This window comes from Schistocerca cancellata, chromosome 2 (genome assembly GCF_023864275.1).
Source record: "Schistocerca cancellata isolate TAMUIC-IGC-003103 chromosome 2, iqSchCanc2.1, whole genome shotgun sequence".
In the NCBI taxonomy this organism is placed as follows: domain Eukaryota; kingdom Metazoa; phylum Arthropoda; class Insecta; order Orthoptera; family Acrididae; genus Schistocerca; species Schistocerca cancellata.
In genome coordinates this window covers 730,083,736-730,102,299 of record NC_064627.1, presented here as the reverse complement: position 1 = coordinate 730,102,299, position 18,564 = coordinate 730,083,736, and positions in this window count along the sequence as shown.

Sequence of the window (18,564 nt, the reverse complement as noted above, 5' to 3'; positions counted from 1 at the left end):
TTTCCTTGTAAGAGGCGTTCTCCGTTACTAACTATAATTTTATATAGGACTGATGCGAGCATAGTATAATTTCTGAACTGTGATCGAATGTGAAAAGTGGATGCTGTACATCTCTGGAGAGTATATTGTGCAAATATCACACCGAGCCACAGTTTAAGTAAGTAGCTTTTTCGTTTTACAATTTGTTACCATAGTTTATCGTAGAGAAACCTGCAAGAAGGATGTATGTCATGCGATGGAAATATACTTCTTACATTGGAATATTAACACTGCTGCATTCCACATGACTCATAGGTCGGAAACTCAAGTGATCTAACATTATAAATTGATTTAAGTGCAGAACTGCATAGCCTTAGGAGTGCATGTGTTTATGCTCTCTCGTTAACAACACCCTCCTCGTGCTGATCCCACATTAGAACGATCCTTAAAATTGATAGCGTAGTTGATTATATAAAATACTTCGAACTGCAACGGTCTGGTGCTCCGTCACACATTAAAATCACTTATTTCTTGTTGTTCTTAACTGTCCCCCTGTTACATCACAACATTTTAAAATCTGTTACTATATACCGATAAGGGATGCTAACCTCCTCGACATGGGCATATCTTGAGAAATTTTGTGCCCTTGGACGAGCAAGGACTCGGCAAGCTCCATTCATTCACGAGATGTAGAATGTAGCGGCCTACTTCTGGTCAGGTGTAGATTCAATTGGTAATGGTGCTGTAGGACAGGGTGGTTAAAGACCGTCCCAGGGGTTTTTCAGTCTCTAATTTTATCCTAAGAGTGCAAGAATGCTTTGTGACTCCCATCCGCATAGAGGTAGAACGTCATTTAAGCACTATGCTCGAGGTGTTAGAAATACTTAAAGTGCTGTCTGGTATACTTTGATGATGTATGTGTTCAAGAATTAACAATGAATGGACATACTTCACAGTCATCTATCTGCATTCGCAATCATACTCACAAGAAGGGGCGGTTTAACTATGATACTGAGACTGGAAAACATGCTGTCGCATCATTGGTCAGTGTTGAAATTACTGTAAAATTGCTAAAATTGTTCGCACTATCAACTTTGATGCTTATTATTACAGTACATCGACAGTGTCTCTTACATCCCAAGCATCCACTTGCATGCTGTTGGTTACCACAAAATGATTGACTAACATTACTTGTTTGAGTTTGAGAAAAAGATTTAGGTGGAGGAGCAACACCTGGTGGGGATGGCTAGCACAAAAACAGTGATGGCGTGGGAAAAAAACAAAGTGTATGGTAGTGTACAAAGCGTGTTACAGCAGAAAAAGAAACAATGTTTCAAACAATGACACCAGGTCACAGGGAGCAACTTACAGTATAGTCTGTAGGATATGATAATCATCCTACAGTACAGGTGATGAAAATTTAAACCAGTCTGTGCAGTTGATCAATACTTGTATATTTAATAGGATCACATATGTTCAATTCCGGCATGCATGCGGCATTTGTTTTCGATATATGGGAAAAGAGAGATGCGGTAAAAATGTTATCGAGTTCTCTGTCAGATAAAAGTAGAGGAGTTTTTATACTTTGTAATTTTTCTCTGTTGGATGGTACAGAATAACGAAGATAGCATGTTGGGGTGATAGACATGAATGGGCCTTGAGGGACGCGAATCTGTAGTGCTTGTACAGGATGGTCCAAAAGTCTGAAAACACCCTCATAAAATTCAAATAGAGTAGCAAACAAGGAAACAGAGTCCCTACACACGAGGAACGGGAAGGGGGAAACTTTATAGCCTATGCCACCAACATGAAAGCCGCCATCTTGGATTCAACTCCAAAATTTCGATGGAAATACATTTCTTACATTGGAATGTTAACAATGCTGCATTCCACATGACACATAGGTCGGAAATGTGGTCATGTGACATATGAAACAGATAGAGAATTTCACCAGAAAAACAATTTCGTTCTTATTTTAAACATAGCTTCATTCGTTCTCGGGTTATAGCCAGTTACATGTGGCAGTGGTGGGACGCTCTGCAGCATGTGTGTTATGTGCCAAAGAGACATTACGCCGATGTTACACAGTCCCGAGAGACCACCAACAGTCATAAAATGGCTCAATATGTTGTCCATTATGTTGGATTGTTAAAGCTATCCTCTGAACCCAGTCCTGATGAACTTTGACCACCACATCTGGCTGAATTTGACCACACGCATCAACAATGCACTGCTTTAGGTGGTGCAAATCCGGTATTTTCGCAGAATAAACCAGTGCTTTGACATGACCCCCAAAGATAAAAATCCAAAGGAGTCAAATCTGGTGAATGTGGTGGCCACTCCACAGCACCCCTACGACCAATCCACTTTTGAGGGAACTGCACATCCAGGTATGCTCGCACATTGTGCCCATAATGTGGTGGGGCTCCATTACGCTGGAAGAATTCCGGAAATGTCCTGTCCTCCGTTAACAATGAGGGAAACACTTCTTCATCCAATAACCTCAGATAACGGTTGGCTGTTAACGTACAATCAATACAAAGAAGGTCCAACGACTTTGGTACCCCACACACCACACCACACCATCACTTTTTGTGAGTCGACTGTTTTGGAAGCATCAATCAAGTGCGGATTTGTGTGGGACTAGTATCTGTGATTCTGCTTGTTCACTTCACCATTGATAAAGAAATTGGCTTTATCACTGAACAGCACCTGATAGGGGAAACGTGGGTTTCTCCACAGCTGCTGTGTCACCCATTCTACGAACTGTACCCGACGGTCTGGGTCATCCTCTTTCAGGTGTTGGAGCAGCTGAACTTTGTGCGGGTGCCATTTGTGCTGCGAAAAAATTCGCAGTATGGAGGTATAGCTAACCCCACATTCTTGTGACAGATGAATACTCCGTTGTCGACTCTTGCTAAATGATGCCAACATGCTCACTGTTGTTGCTTCATCGGTGGCGGATTTTGGTCTTCCAGCCTTAGGTTTATCTGCGGCAGAACCTGTTGCCCGGCATTTGGCCAAAAGCTTGACAACTGTGCTGTGAGTGATGGGCTGTCTGGTTCGGTGACGACTATTGAAATCCTCAGCAATGACCCGTGTGCTTCTTTCTCCTTATATCAAGATGATTTCAATGTGTTCTTCATGTGTTAAAGACATTCTGTAACCTGTAAATAAGGAAACAATGATTAAAACGTTAGCATGAGTAAATGGTACCTAACAGTTAAACACATTTAACATATCAGTCATCGGATACTCACTTAGCACCGATTCAGACTCCATTTTATGACTTCTCAGTACGTAATACTCACGCTGCCGAGCGTCACACTGCTGCCACAAGTAATTGGCTATAACCAGAGAATGAATAAAGCTATAACAACGGCATTGTTTTTCTGGTGAAATTCTCTATCTGCTTGATATGTCACATGACCACATTCCCATTTGAAATTTTGGAGTTGAATCAAGATGGTGGCTTTCAAGATGGCCGCCATGTTGGTGGCATAGCCTATAAAGTTTCCCCCTTCCCATTCCTCGTGTGTAGGGACTATGTTTCCTTGTTTGCTACTCCATTTGGATATTATATGGGTATTTCTGGACTTTTGGACCACCCTGTATGTAGTTTGGGGACATACCACAGTGCACTAGCAATATTGTCATCCTTCTTCCAGTTCCTGTTTGCATCAAATGGTCAAAACACAGTCCTGTTGAAGTAACTCAGGTCACTCTGTTTCTACACGGGTTGCAGAAGGTGGTGGATATAGTTCTCTCCGACTTCTGCTCAGCTCCAACATAAATTGGAACGATCACATGTACAAAGCTGCAAAAATGGCAGCAGTTATAGGAGGCATAGGGACTATCTATAATTTCACTGGAGCTGATAGGTCTGAAAAAGGTAACTCGTTTCGAGATATGAGACTGCCAGAAATATGATTCACTAGTTATAGTAATTATTAAAGGACTTCTCAATAAGATCCAATGCAGGTTGAATGGAGAGACTTGATTCCTAATCCCAGACAGTGTTTCTACTGTAGAGTGTAACACTAGAGATCTGAAAAGCTAGTGCATATTTCTTATGACCCCAATCAGCACACCATCTATGGTTTGTGGTTATTCTCAATCAACCTTCGCCTATTACCCACTGGATATATTGCAGAACCTCTGACATGGCATAGAGACAAAATACGTCGCAAATATTGGAGAAATATCTAGTGGTGGCGACGTGAGGGAGTTGCAAATACCGGTTTCATACCATACTGCTTAGCCGAATCACTTTCAAAATTCCATGATTTTATCGCGAGGTTGCATCATGGGCTATGTGTAACTGCACTGTTGGTCGATACCATACACTCCGGCGATCACTGTCTATATTCAGTGTGACGGTATTTGTGTGGAAAAACCACTTATTCAGAGATAATGTCATACATAGATTTATAAAGTTGGCATAGCTTTTAATATGGATACTTGTATGCGCCTTAGAACCAAGACCGCTTGTGATGGTAATATGGTTGTGTTTCTTAACATCTGGTAGTTTGTAAGACGATTATGCCTAAGACACAGTGGTATCATTCGCATGGAAAAAAACTTATGAGAGACGTGTCCACCCATCCCTGATTTTCTCTCAGTATTATTTCGTATCGCCAGTGATCAGTTATTGGCAAAGCATAAGACTTAGCGGTAAGCGATGCTTGATAGGTTCACCTTGAGCATCAGGCTTGTGTGTTTGTGTTCTGACTTGTGTAAGGGATTTGACTATTTCCAGTTGTAAGGAAGGTACAGATATTTCTATTTCCAGTGCCACAGCCTTCAGCATGGTGCATTTCCAATACTTTGCTCATTGTCGAATGTTGTTCAACTGAGACCATAATCAAATGGTTCAAATGGCTCTGAGCACTATGGGACTTAACATCTATGGTCATCAGTCCCCTAGAACTTAGAACTACCTAAACCTAACTAACCTAAGGACATCACACACATCCATGCCCGAGGCAGGATTCGAACCTGCGACCGCAGCAGTCAGACCATAATCATAACATTTAATTGTAAGTATAGCAATTAAATATATATGTGACCTATTTCCTAGGATGATGATTCTGCATATGTGTAGTGTACTTGGGGTGCAGCACTGGTGGCCTGTGGCAGGAATGATTCATGTTTCCCATTAATGGCAGAAGCCCTCTGAATGGAGAGACCTGCTGGGATGCAGGAATGTAGTTGAGTTGACTTATGGTGTCGTCCTCTAGACAGCCGAATAGTGAACTAATATTTAGTATGTGTTGGGAGCTTTTGTGATTGCATGGAAATTTGAGAAGATTCAATATGGATGTATGTTTGCACTGAACCATTATTCCCACCAATGTAAATTGTCTGGTTGATTTCTTCTGTACATTTCTACATCTGCATTTACATATACATTATTCTGCTATTCACAATAATGTGCTTGGCAGAGGGTTCAATGAACAACCTTAAAGCTGACTATTTACCATTCCACTCTCGAATGGCGCATAGGAAAAACGAGCACTTAAATTTTTCTGTGTGCGTGCCCTGATTTCTCTTATTTTACCTTGATGATCATTTCTCCCTATGTAGGTGGGTGCCAACAGAATGTTTTCGCAATCGGGGGAGAAAACTGGTGATTGAAATTCGATGAGAATATCCTGTCAGGACGAAAAACATATCATGTCTGTGGGTCTGTGGCACTATCTCCCCTACTTTGCGATAATATAAAACGAGCTGCCCTTCTTTGTACTTTTTTGATGTCATCCATCAATCCAATCTGTTACGGATCCCACACCAACACACCAACACAGCAATACTCCAGAATAGGGCAGACAAGCATGGCGTAAGCAATCTCTTTAGTAGACCTTCTAAGTGTTCTGCCAATGAATCGCAGTCTTTGGTTTGCTCCACCCACAACGTTATCTATGTGATCATTCCAGTTTAGGGTATTTGTAATTGTAACCGCTAAGTATTTAGTTGATTTTACAGCCTTCAGATTTGTGTACCTGTAGCAGCGAGTTGTTAGGTTTCCTGATGGGTGGGGGGAGGACAATAGATTAAGAACCTGTCAATCAAAAGGAAGGATTGCTTAAGCAAAACAATAGGTTAAGTACCTGTCAATTAAAGGAGAACAATAGGTTAAGTACCTGTCAACCAAAGGAGAACAAAAGGTTTGCCCCAGTGTGCATACCTGCTCCTGACGTAGGAAACCTGCACTAACAAAACGCACTGACGCCCGCTTTGTCCCACTACTCATGGGTGTCAACAATATGACACGTGCAAATCATATAGATAAAAACGAATGTTCATTTTACAGGTGATACTAACAGAAGTAAGTAAAAACGTTCCCTAATATAGCCGATCCTCCTGTTACAGTTCTGATGTTAAAAGAGAAAAGTCTTGCTCTTTAACTGAAGCACAGACGAGTCTGCAGTGAGCAGTGTCATATTAAAGGATGTAGTGAATGAAACAGCCAGCCGTGTCGCCGCCAAGACGCGCCGGCATGACACATGAGATTCTTCAAAATGTGGAATGAGGACAATACAGGGAGACAGTGGAGAATGGTATATCCTCATAAGCTTCTCAGGATGGTTCACAGTTAGCTGAATGAACTCTCTGACTGTCGGCCTTTCCGCGCTAGAAAAACAAACTCCTTCGCTCGACCAGTTACACACGGGAAACAAACATAATGGAAGCGTCGGCAGCTGCACATGTGAGACCACAATGAATTTTCCACGAAACGTTGAACTTGTTTACAAACAGACCGTGAACAGGAATCTTGTGAGATCATGAGAGTGGTCCCTGGACGCTTGTGCAGTAACGAACGTTCAGCTTACAGGAACTCGGAATCGAGAGGTAGAGAAGGCCAAATAGGTATCTTCTGTTGGTTTCACTAATATTTCGCCAGCCAGTTACGAGACGTGAGACATAATTTCAGTGCTGTGGCTGCACAGGAGAGGGTAGACGTGGAAAAATAAAACAGGAACTTGGAATCAGACTTATTGTTCTTTTGGTGTTCTTAACTGGTCTTCCTCCTGCGGTCTTGAGCGATTAACGTGCTTGTCTCGTGTGTTCTCAACTTCTGAGTTTAGTCTCTCATATTCTGATGCGAGACAGGGTTATAACTTCTGGAGCTTCTGATTTATGGTCTGATCTCGGCGATGGCTCTGATGCGCTGATGGCTGTGATTATTCGTCTGCAATCTGATTATTTCCAGATTCCTTGTTAGCTTCCACTTGTTCCATGGAATAGTAACTCCCTTTTCCAGCAGTTGTTAAAGTTCGCTTTACAACACCCATTCCACGAGCAATCGCTTTCGTTTTTCTGTTCCTTTTTTTGAATCCAGTCTTCCATTTTCCATACGATGCTGTTTTGCAGTTTAATTCCAGACGCCGATTCGAGTTTTGGCTCATATTTGTTAAATGCTGTCCGTCTTATATCATCACACAAATTTAGATTAGAGAATTAACCTTCGTAGTAAGCTACGCGCATATTATGTAGTGACCGACAAAAGACTGCTACCCTAATCCTCACCGGTCTGTATAAAGGAGAGAAGGCCATTTACCGGCGGCTGCTGCCAGCGCCACCCGTCCGTTCGAGAGAAGCCGCTGCCTCAGACACCCTCCGCTGGAGATCAACGTCTATCCGCTGGAGCCTGCCTACGGCCAAAGCCACCCGTCGCCATCGCCTAATGGAAGAACTCGAGGACATGGCATTGGGGACTTCGGATTTGCAACCAACGTGCTTCTGGAGATTTGTAGATAATACCTTCTTCGTCTGGTCACGTGGACGTGATGCTCTCAACAGATTTTTGAATCACTTCAACTGTCTGCATCCTAGCAATAAATTTACCATGGAAGTGGAGAGTGATGGGACGCTTCCATTCTTGGACGTCATGAGTAAAAAAAAAACAGATGATGCTCCGGGACACAGGATTCACCGAAATCCGACGCACGCTGATCAAAATCTGCAGGCTAAGAGTTGCCATGCTTGGGACTCTGGTACGCAGAGCATATGTCGTTTCCAACGCGGCCAGTTTAACCCAATAACTTGCACATTTGACGGCTGTTTTCAAGGAAAATGGATACTCTGAGAAGCAGATTCGTCAGGCTTTGGAGTTTAGATCATCCCCGGAGTTGCTTGAAGGGGAGCTAGATCTGTAGGCTTTATTCCTTATGCTAGGGGCATGTCGTTTAAGACTGGAGGTATTTTAAGGAGTTTTAACATTAAGATCCTGTTCCGTCCACGTTCCAAGATTAGGGCACTACTCAGCACTGTGTAGATGATTTGGGGCTTAGGAAGCCTGGCATATACAAAATTCCGTGTCAGTGTGGAAAGGCTTACATCAGCCGTTCGATCCGCACAGTTCAGGACAAGTGTGTAGAACAGAGCCGTCCTAAGAGGCTCAACAGCCGGAAAAATCGTCGATAGGAAAACATTGCTTAAACAAGGGGCATGGAATGAAACTCGACGAAAATTTGATAGCTGCCAACACTTCCCGTTTTTGGAACAGCGTTTCGAAGAGGCAGTTGAAATTAGGTTGGCAATTTGATTAATAGAGGCAATGAGTTTAATCCTAGCAGGACATGGAACCTGTACTATCTCGCATCAAGACAGAACATCCTTCGTTGTGGCCAGTCTGTGTGTTCGAAAATGGTCCCTGAGTGCGATGCATCATTGCCGCCGGTGTTTTACTAAGAGCAGCACCATCTGTGCTGTCTTCTAGGGCAGCAGCTGTGGTGTGCGGCACTTATATAGGACGTCGATTTGTCATCAGTTCTCAGCGGGACTGAGCAGCAGGAGCAGCAGCAGGAGCAGCGTTCTCCTGAAGATGGCGAACAGTTGAATCCCCGAAATACTGAATCGATTTTATGATACGGCAGCAAATTCGAAGAGACTTTCATTTCTAGTTTGATCGACAATGATCATATCTGGTGCTCTCCTGACGAGGATTTCATTAAAAAAATTTCAATGCTCACCTATCTTTTGAATTTTCAAGCTTTCAACGCCAACGCAAGGCATATTTCTCTGTTACAATGTTTTTAACGTAAGGTGGAGTTCAAAATCACACGAGGTACTACTGCTCACCATACTGCAATCTTTCACCACAATGCTTGCTGAACTGGTTGTGAGAGCAGCTTCAGCACTCGTTCAGCCTCACACATTCTTCTGTCCGAGACGATTACGTTATTGAGGAGACTTACAGTTGTAAATGTACCAAATCGACGCCTCCATATAACATTGCGCAATACCATTTACTGCACAAAATCAACAGTTTGTTCCGCTCACCAGCCGTCGACTGCACTACACTAATGTCTACCTACGACTGACTTCCAGTCTGTTTATGCGTTGCGTGCTAAGACAAGAAAGAAGCACCAAACTAAAAGATATAGTACATTCATTACTTTCATGGTGGAAGATATTGTTCAGAAATTTAGAAAATCGTCCCTTCAGGAAGAGATCAATTATTTACAGATATATTTTCAAGCTTTAATAAGATAAAGAATTTGACTTTCAGTATAGCTACAATAAAGGAAAATGCTGGGAGCTCCAACGTTAGGCGCATAATGACGCCTCTTAGGAACGTGGCTGCCTAGGGGGGGAAGGAAGCCAGTGTGGACTCCGTGTGCATACCGGGAGAAGTCATTCCGGATGTGGAACGGGTGCTTCCGGATGCCGTGAAGAGCACAGGGTGCAGACAACTACTGGTGGTGGCTAATGATGGTACCAATGACGAGTGTCGCTTTGGATCGGAGGAGATTCTCTATGGTTTCGGACGGTTAGCGGAAATGGTAAAGTCTACCAGACTTGCTTCCGAGATTAAGGCGGAGCTCACGATCTGCAGCATCGTCGACAGAACCGACTGTGGTCCTTTGGTGCAGAGACGAGTGGAGGGTCTGAACCAGAGGCTCAGGCGGTTTTGTGATCGTGTACGCTGAAGATTCCTTGACTTGCCCCATCGGGTGGTGGGTTTCCGGGTTCCGCTTAATAGGTCAGAAGTCCACTACACACAGGAGGTGGCTACACGGGTAGCGGGAGCTGTGTGGAAGGGACTGGGCGGTTTTTAAGGTTAGAGGGTCTCAGGAAACCACAGAAAGGGCATCCGTCTAAAAGGGGGCAGGTAAAACGCAGTAAGGTAGTTGTAGAAACGATCGGTATTGTAGTTGTAAATTGTCGTAGCTGTGTTGGGAAAGAACCAGAGCTCCAAGCCCTAATAGAAGCTCGAATAGGTATAGTTATGGAAAGCTAGCTACAGCCAGAAGAAAGTTCAGCCGAAATTTTTTCAAAGGATCTAACAGTTTTCAGAAAGGATAGATTAAATAAATTTATTCTGTCAGAAGTAGTTTACCTTTTAGTGAAATTGAAGTAGATAGTTCCTCCTAAATAGTAGTTATACTTGACAATCGGACTAAGTTATTAATTGGATCGTTTTACCGAGCCCCCGACTCAGAAGATACAGCTGCTGAACAGTTCCAAGAAAACTTGGGTCTCATTTCAAAAAGGTACCCCACTCATACAATTATAGTCGGTGGCGCCTTCAATCTACTCTCGATTTGCTGGGAAAAAAAATACGTTTAAAGCCAGCGGCAGGCATAAAAGGTCATCCGAAATAGTACCGAATGCTCTTTCAGAAAATCATTTTGAACAATTAGTTCATGAACCCACTCGAAACGCAAATGGTTGCGAAAGCATACTTGATCTCTTAGCAACAAATAAGGAGTGTTATGACTAGTACAGGGATTAGCGACCACAAGGCAGTTGCTGCTAGGCTGAATACCGTAACACCCACAACCAACAAAAAGAACGCAAAGTACCTCTATTTAAAAAAGCTGAGGAAAATGATCTTAATGCCTTTTTGAGAGACAGTCTCCAGTCCTTCCGATCTGATGATGTAGGCGTAGAAAAGATGTGTAATTATTTCAGAGAGATAGTATCGACGGCAATTGAGAAATATATACCACATGGTAAATAAAATAGGTCAGATCGCTGTTGTAGAAGCAATGAAAAAAGCATACCAAATTTAAAAGAACGCAAAATCTCCAAGATTGGCAAAGTTTTGCAGAAGTTCGAAATACAGTGCGTACTTCGATGTGAGATGCTTTTAATAATTTCAGCAACGAAATTCTGTCTCGGAACTTGGCAGGAAACCCAAAGAGATTCTGGTCATACACAAAGCACACCCGTGGCAAGACGCAATCAATACATTCACTGCGCGATAGCAACGGTGAATGCACTGATGACACTGCCACAAAAGCAGAGTTATTAAGCACTGTTTTCCGAAACTCCTTCACCAAAGAAAACAAAGTAAATATTCCTGAATTACAGTCAAGAACAACTGCCAAGATGAGAAACATTGAAGTAGATATCATCGATGTAGGAAAGCATCTTAAATCACTTCATAAACGCAAGGCCTCCGGTTTAGACTGTATACCAGTCAGGTTACTCTCAGAGTATGCTGATACAATAGCCCCATATTTTGCAACTACACACAACCGCTCGCTCACAGAAAGATCCGTCCCTACAGACTGGACAATTGGTCCAAAAGTCACACCAATACCCAAAAAGGGCAATGTGAGTAGTCCGCTGAATCACAGGTCCAAATCACTAACGTCGATCTGCAGTAGGGTTTTGGAACATATACTGTATTCGAACATTATGAATTACCTCGAAGAAAACGATCTATTGACACACAGTCAGCACGGATTCAGAAAATATCATTCTTGTGAAACACAACTAGCTCTTTATACTCATGAAACAATGATTGCTATCGACAGGGTATGTCAAATTGATTCCATATTTTTAGATTTCCAAAAGGCTTTCGACACTGTTCCTCACAAGTGTCTTGTAACCAAACTGCCTGCCTACGGCATATCACTTAAGCTGAGCGACTGGATTAGTGATTACGCGTCAGAAAGGTCACAGTTCGTATTAATAGACGGAAAGTCATCGGGTAATATCCGGCGTTCCCCAAGGAAGTGTTATAGCCCCTCTATTGTTCCTGATCTATATTAACGACGTAGGAGACAATCTGAGTAGCCGTCTTAGATTGTTTGCAGATGATGCTGTCATTTACCGTCTTGTAAAGTCATCAGAAGATCAAAACTAATTGTAAAATGATTTTTATAAGACATCTGTATGGTGCAAAATGTGGCAATCGACCCTAAATAAAGAAAAGTGTGAAGTTATTCACATGAATCATCATCATCATCATCATCATCATCATCATCATCATTTAAGACTGCTTATTTTGTGTTCACATATCTTAATCTCACCCAGCCAGTCTATTGTTTTCAACATATGATCCATAAATAATATGAACAACAGTGGAGACAGGTTGCAGCCTTGTCTTACCCCTGAAACTACTCTGAACCATGAACTCAATTTACCGTCAACTCTAACTGCTGCTTGACTATCCATGTAAAGACCTTTAATTGCTTGCAAAAGTTTGCCTCCTATTCCATAATCTTGTAGAACAGACAATAACTTCCTCCTAGGAACCCGGTCATATGCCTTTTCTAGATCTATAAAGCATAGATACAATTCCCTGTTCCACTCATAACACTTCTCCATTATTTGCCGTAAGCTAAAGATCTGGTCCTGACAACCTCTAAGAGGCCTAAACCCACACTGATTTTCATCCAATTGGTCCTCAACTAATACTCGCACTTTCCTTTCAACAATACCTGAGAAGATTTTACCCACAACGCTGATTAAAGAGATACCTCTGTAGTTGTTACAATCTTTTCTGTTTCCATGTTTAAAGATTGGTGTGATTACTGCTTTTGTCCAGTCTGATGGAACCTGTACCGACTCCCAGGCCATTTCAATTATCCTGTGTAGCCATTTAAGACCTGACATTCCACTGTATTTGATGAGTTCCTACGTAATTTCATCCACCCCAGCCGCTTTATTGCACTGCAATTTATTGGCCATTTTTTCCACTTCCTCAAATGTGATCCTATTTCCACCATCATTCCTATCCCATTCTACCTCGAAATCTGAAACATTACTGATCGCATTTTCATCTACATTGAGCAACTCTTCAAAATATTCCCTCCATCTGCCCAAGGCATCCACAGGATTCACCAGCAGTTTTCCTGACCTGTCCAAAATACTTGTCATCTCCTTCTTACCTCCCTTTCGAAGACTGCTAATTACACTCCAGAATGGTTTTCCAGCAGCTTTACCCATAGTCTCCAACCCGTTTCCAAAGTCTTCCCACGATTTCTTCTTGGATGCTGCAATTATCTGTTTGGCTTTGTTTCTTTCTTCAACATAACTTTCTCTGTCTACCTGGGTTCTGGTATGTAGCCATTTTTGATACGCCTTCTTTTTCCTTTTACAGGCTGCCTTGACTGTATCATTCCACCAAGCTGTTTGCTTCATCCTACTTTTACACACTATTGTTCCAAGACATTCTTTAGCCACTTCTAGTACTGTGTCCCTGTACCTTGTCCATTCCTTTTCCAATGACTGTAATTGACTACATTCAACTAACTGGTACCTTTCTGAGATCGCCGTTATGTACTTGTGCCTGATTTCCTTATCCTGAAGTTCCTCCACTCTTATCCTCCTACATATGGACCCGACCTCCTGCACTTTCGGCCTCACAATCCCAATTTCACTGCAGATTAAATAATGATCAGTGTCATCAAAGAATCCCCTGAATACACGTGTGTCCCTCACAGCCTTCCTGAATTCCTGATCTGTTATTATATAGTCAATGACAGACCTGGTTCCCCTGCCTTCCCAAGTATACCGGTGAATGTTCTTATGTTTAAAAAAGGAGTTTGTGATTACTAAGCCCATACTGGCACAGAAATCCAAGAGTTGTTTCCCGTTCCTGTTGGCCTCCATATCCTCTCCAAATTTACCCATAACCTTTTCATACCCTTCTGTTCGATTTCCAATCCTGGCGTTAAAATCACCCATGAGCAGAACACTTTCCTTGTCCTTTACTCTAACAACTACATCACTGAGTGCCTCATAAAAACTATCCATCTTATCTTGAACTGTCCCTTCACAATGCGAATATACTGACACAATCCTAATTTTCTTGCTAGACACTGTCAAATCTATCCACATCAGTCGTTCGTTTACATACCTTATTGCAATTACGCTGGGTTCCATTTCTTTCCTGATGTAAAGCCCTACACCCCATTGTGCTATTCCTGCTTTGACTCCTGACAGGTAGACCTTGTATTCTCCCACTTCCTCTTCTTTCTCACCCCTTACCCGAATGTCACTAACAGCTAAAACGTCCAGCCCCATCTTACTTGCAGCCTCTGCCAGCTCTACCTTCTTCCCAGAGTAGCCTCCATTGATATTAATAGCTCCCCATCTCATTACCATTTGTTTGCCAAGTCGTATCTTAGGAGTCCCTGGTTTTTCAGTTAGAGGTGAGACTCCGTCACTTCCAAAGGTCCGAGGCATTTTGCTCTGATTGTTGCCAGCATCATATTTAAAGTACCAGGGAAGCAGGTTGCTAGCCTTACTTGCCCCGAGTCCCATTGGGTTTTACACCTAACGGCTGAGGGACTAACCGGTGGATTTGGTAGTCTTTGCCGTATGAGCACAAAGGTGACCACGACTCAGAATATGTCCGAGATGCCCAGCCTTATTCCAAAGTAACTGGTATCCCGACTGTCGGGACCACTTACTTGGCCACTCATACGTTGCCCGTGGTTCATGAACTAGGACATGACTACAGGAACCCACACCATGAACCATATTCACCATGAACCATATTCACATGAGTACTAAAAGCAATTCGCTAAACTTCGATTTCCCGATAAGTCTGTAAATCTGAAGGCTGTGAATTCAACTAAATACTTAGGGATTACAATTACAAATAACCGACATTGGATCGATCACATAGATCATATTCATTTGCCCCATATTTAACGTTCGTTATTTATAAAATATTTTTGAATAAGACAGCAAATTTTGAAACAGAAAAACAACTAACATTATGAATCAGAGTTGAAAAACCTGAAACGAATTCATCCGTTCATTAAATAGATGTCAACACAAGGTTGCTAGCTTCGGCTTAGCCCAGACATCATTCTGTCCCTTCATTCAACTTAGATTAGGATTCTAGAGCACACGCACACAGCAAAATTTGAAACCTTTTAGTCACAAGGCAATAACATCAGAGATAAATTGTAATTCACCCGACAAGATATCTCACAATGCCCATTCAAGATGAACTACCAATAACAACGATAGTAATTTGACATGTGAGTAAAAGATAAATTATTTCATTCAATTTATCATTTCGGCCTTTAAGAAGGAAGTGCATAATAAAGTTTTCGTAAGTCATGGACTAGTAAAATCTAAATCCTGTTTGCCTTTCAGAAACAGCTTAAAACAACTCTAAGCTGTACTGTTAACACGGTTTGCTGGTCCATGTAGTACTCTAAGACATGTTATGTACACCTTGCTCCATCTGTCATGGGCTATTTTACTGACTAGGTAACAGAATTCCTTAACTTCAATTACTTCGTACCAGTATTGGTGTAAGGTTTCTCGTTGTTCTCGTTTCTGCTACTTCCGATTACTGTGACTGATCGGAGCTTGACATCTTTATGCTGAAGAACCCAATCGGAATCTTATCCAGTGAACGAAGGATATCGCAAATTAAAACCGCTTCTTTAGTTACAGGTAACAAAGGGTGCTCACAGTTTTCTTTGGCTATAAGTAAATACAGACAGCACAGCATCCACAACCAACGTAGCAGAAACGAGTAACTTGCCGACTCCGAAGAAGCAAACCCGCTATCCTCAGGACAGGGGAAACCATAACTCTTTAACCGTCGTATGCTCGCCGTTTCCTCTGCACGCCAATGCTTGGCTAAAAGTAAACATTAGCAACACGGCATCCACAACGAAGGGAGAGAAAGGGAGAAACGTTCTGACTGAAGTGACAAGTCCGCGACAGTAAACGTAGAGGGAACAGTCCTCCTTCAGATATGGTGGGCATACTTTTCACAGTCATCGATAATACGACGAACCGGACGTATGCCCTCGGTGAGCAAACCCAGTTATTATCCAGAACAACAGGCAGACAATTAGGCCAGGGAGATGTGCGTATGCCACTAAACCAGTTCAGCGTGCGACTATGCACAATCTCGCAAGACGCCGAGCAGTCCCTTGCCAGGATACGACGAGGAGAGAGGTTTACTTGTAACCTCCCCCTCACTTACCGACCTTAATGACAGTGAAAAATGAAACCGCGTGTACCTAATGGGAGTTTTGGAAAAGCAATCGTCACCGAAGTTAACCTGTCGGTAAAGAGGGAGGAAAGGGTTACATCTAAATGAAAGGAAACGTGCTAATGAAACTGGTGGAAATTAATTTTGAAAAGGGGTAAAGTTAATAAAGAAAGTAAATGTGCAGCCGTTACGTTAACAATTAACTAGCGGTAATTAGGTATTTGAGATTTGGGGGAAATCACGGTCGCCAGTCCTAAGGACAATTACTATAGTAACTGAAAAAGAAAGGTTATTACACATATAATTAGCACTAGAAGCGTGGCAACTGAAGGTTGACACGTGTAGTGTGAAAACTGAAAGTTTGTCAGAAGTAATAAATTTCGCTACACCCTGACTTAATTTAGCAAAGAATTAATAAAACCGGAAAATCGAAAGTTAATTTAGTGACTGAAGTTAATAGTGAGCTTTCTTTCTGAAGCACATCGAAATTCAGTAAAATACGGTTAGTCTTGGACTACCTCAACAATCATTTCAAAAAACTACTTGAATCTACGCAATTTGGAAATAAGAGATTTAACTTTGAACTTGAATTAAATGATTCTGAACAATTAGCAATAGTAAAATTTAGTACGTACCAAGCTGAGCTGCAGTCACAGGTACGCTAAAATATGCTAACAAAACTCGCACTCTTAATTTGTGCTTATGTAATCTGAATATTGTAGCCAGCTATGAATACTTTGAAATTAAAGCAGTGAAATCGAATGGTATAATTTTAATGCTGGCGTTTAAATTTCAACGACACTCGGGTTCATTTCGGAAAAGGAAGGGACCCTGCTTGGTAATGCAATTGGGACAATGAGCAACAAAGGTTCATGCTAAGTTGCTGTTATTATAGTTACGAAAATGGTACAGTTTGAAAAGCTGAGGTCTGCCATACAGTTCTAAAACTTTACTTGCTTCCAGTCTTCCTTGATGGTTGATTGAAGGTTTGAAGCCGTCGATCGAGGAGGTGGCGACAGTCACTCATTGTCGGCCGTCGCTGTTGCAGAAGCTGGATGTTGGCGCGCCTTCTTCTCGACACGGTCACCAGACGAAACGGGCTCTTGATGTGCGCTAGTTAATGTTTCCCGTCCGCGACACCATGTCAGAAACTATCATCGCAAGTCGAGCGCAATTACATGCTGCCAAACCCCGAAAGCGCGGCAACTCGCGGGCGCGTCACACAACACACCTGCTCCACTCGCTACTCCCGCCAGACTCTCCCTCTCAGCCCGCGCTCCACGCGGCAGAGTTAACACTACCAAAGATCCTACACACTTTGATTCTTCACACGACCTATCGACGTAATCGTTCGATAGCAGTTTTCCCTAGGCAAGACCCAGCGTAAAAATACAAATAATATTTACGAAACAAACCAATTATACATCGACATAAATGCATAAATATACAAATAGTAAAACAATTACAATATACAAAGAGACAGAAATGTCATATCTTGAGGTAACAAAGCAAGGAAAAAATAGTACAATAGATGGAAATAGGAGGATATGCATTTCCGGCGTTACACGTGCCCCACATTGTCTGAGGATGTTCGTGTAACGTAAACAGACTCAGAAAATGTCCCAAAAAAGAAACAGCGGAAATGCATATGCTCAAAACATCAAAAAAATTTAGCATTCGTCTAATTAATCATAAACCAATTTTTAGACAATAATAATTGAGTGGAGACACTCCTAATCTTATTCCACTCTGTCATCTTGCACAAAATAAAACAGGTTGACAACATATCAAAATTCATAGAAAACATAGAAAATGGTTTAGCTATTCCAAAATCATTAAAATTCGTAACACTATAAGAAATGGAATACTATTTGCAAAATTGATCAGAGTACATGGTCATAAAAAACAGGTATATCAAAATACGCAAACTAATAATTAATTACATAGAATACACATTTTTATGTAACCTTTCCATAATTAATTTTCTCGTCATGTTCAATTAACGCTAAACAAGAAAATAATATACAGCAGATCGAAAAAAACATAAATATTGACAGCAGAATTCTTTCACATCAGCTGTCCGGGAAGAAAAGCAACTCCACATTCCGTACTCGCGAGTACAAAGAATGCCGACAGCGGCACAAGAGCCGACAGCGGCACAAGAGCCGATAGCGGCTTCGCCTCGCAAGTATTGTTGCGCCTGCCTGTGCGGCACGCTTGATCTCACTCGCCTGCGTAACGGCATTTCCAGAACGTCCGTTTCACTGAATTCTTTAGGAAACACTCACTCCCGAGTAATCTCAAGGAGTCCCTTAATACTATCACAGTGGATAACTCAACACTGTCCATCATGACACGCATGTACTAGCCTGAAA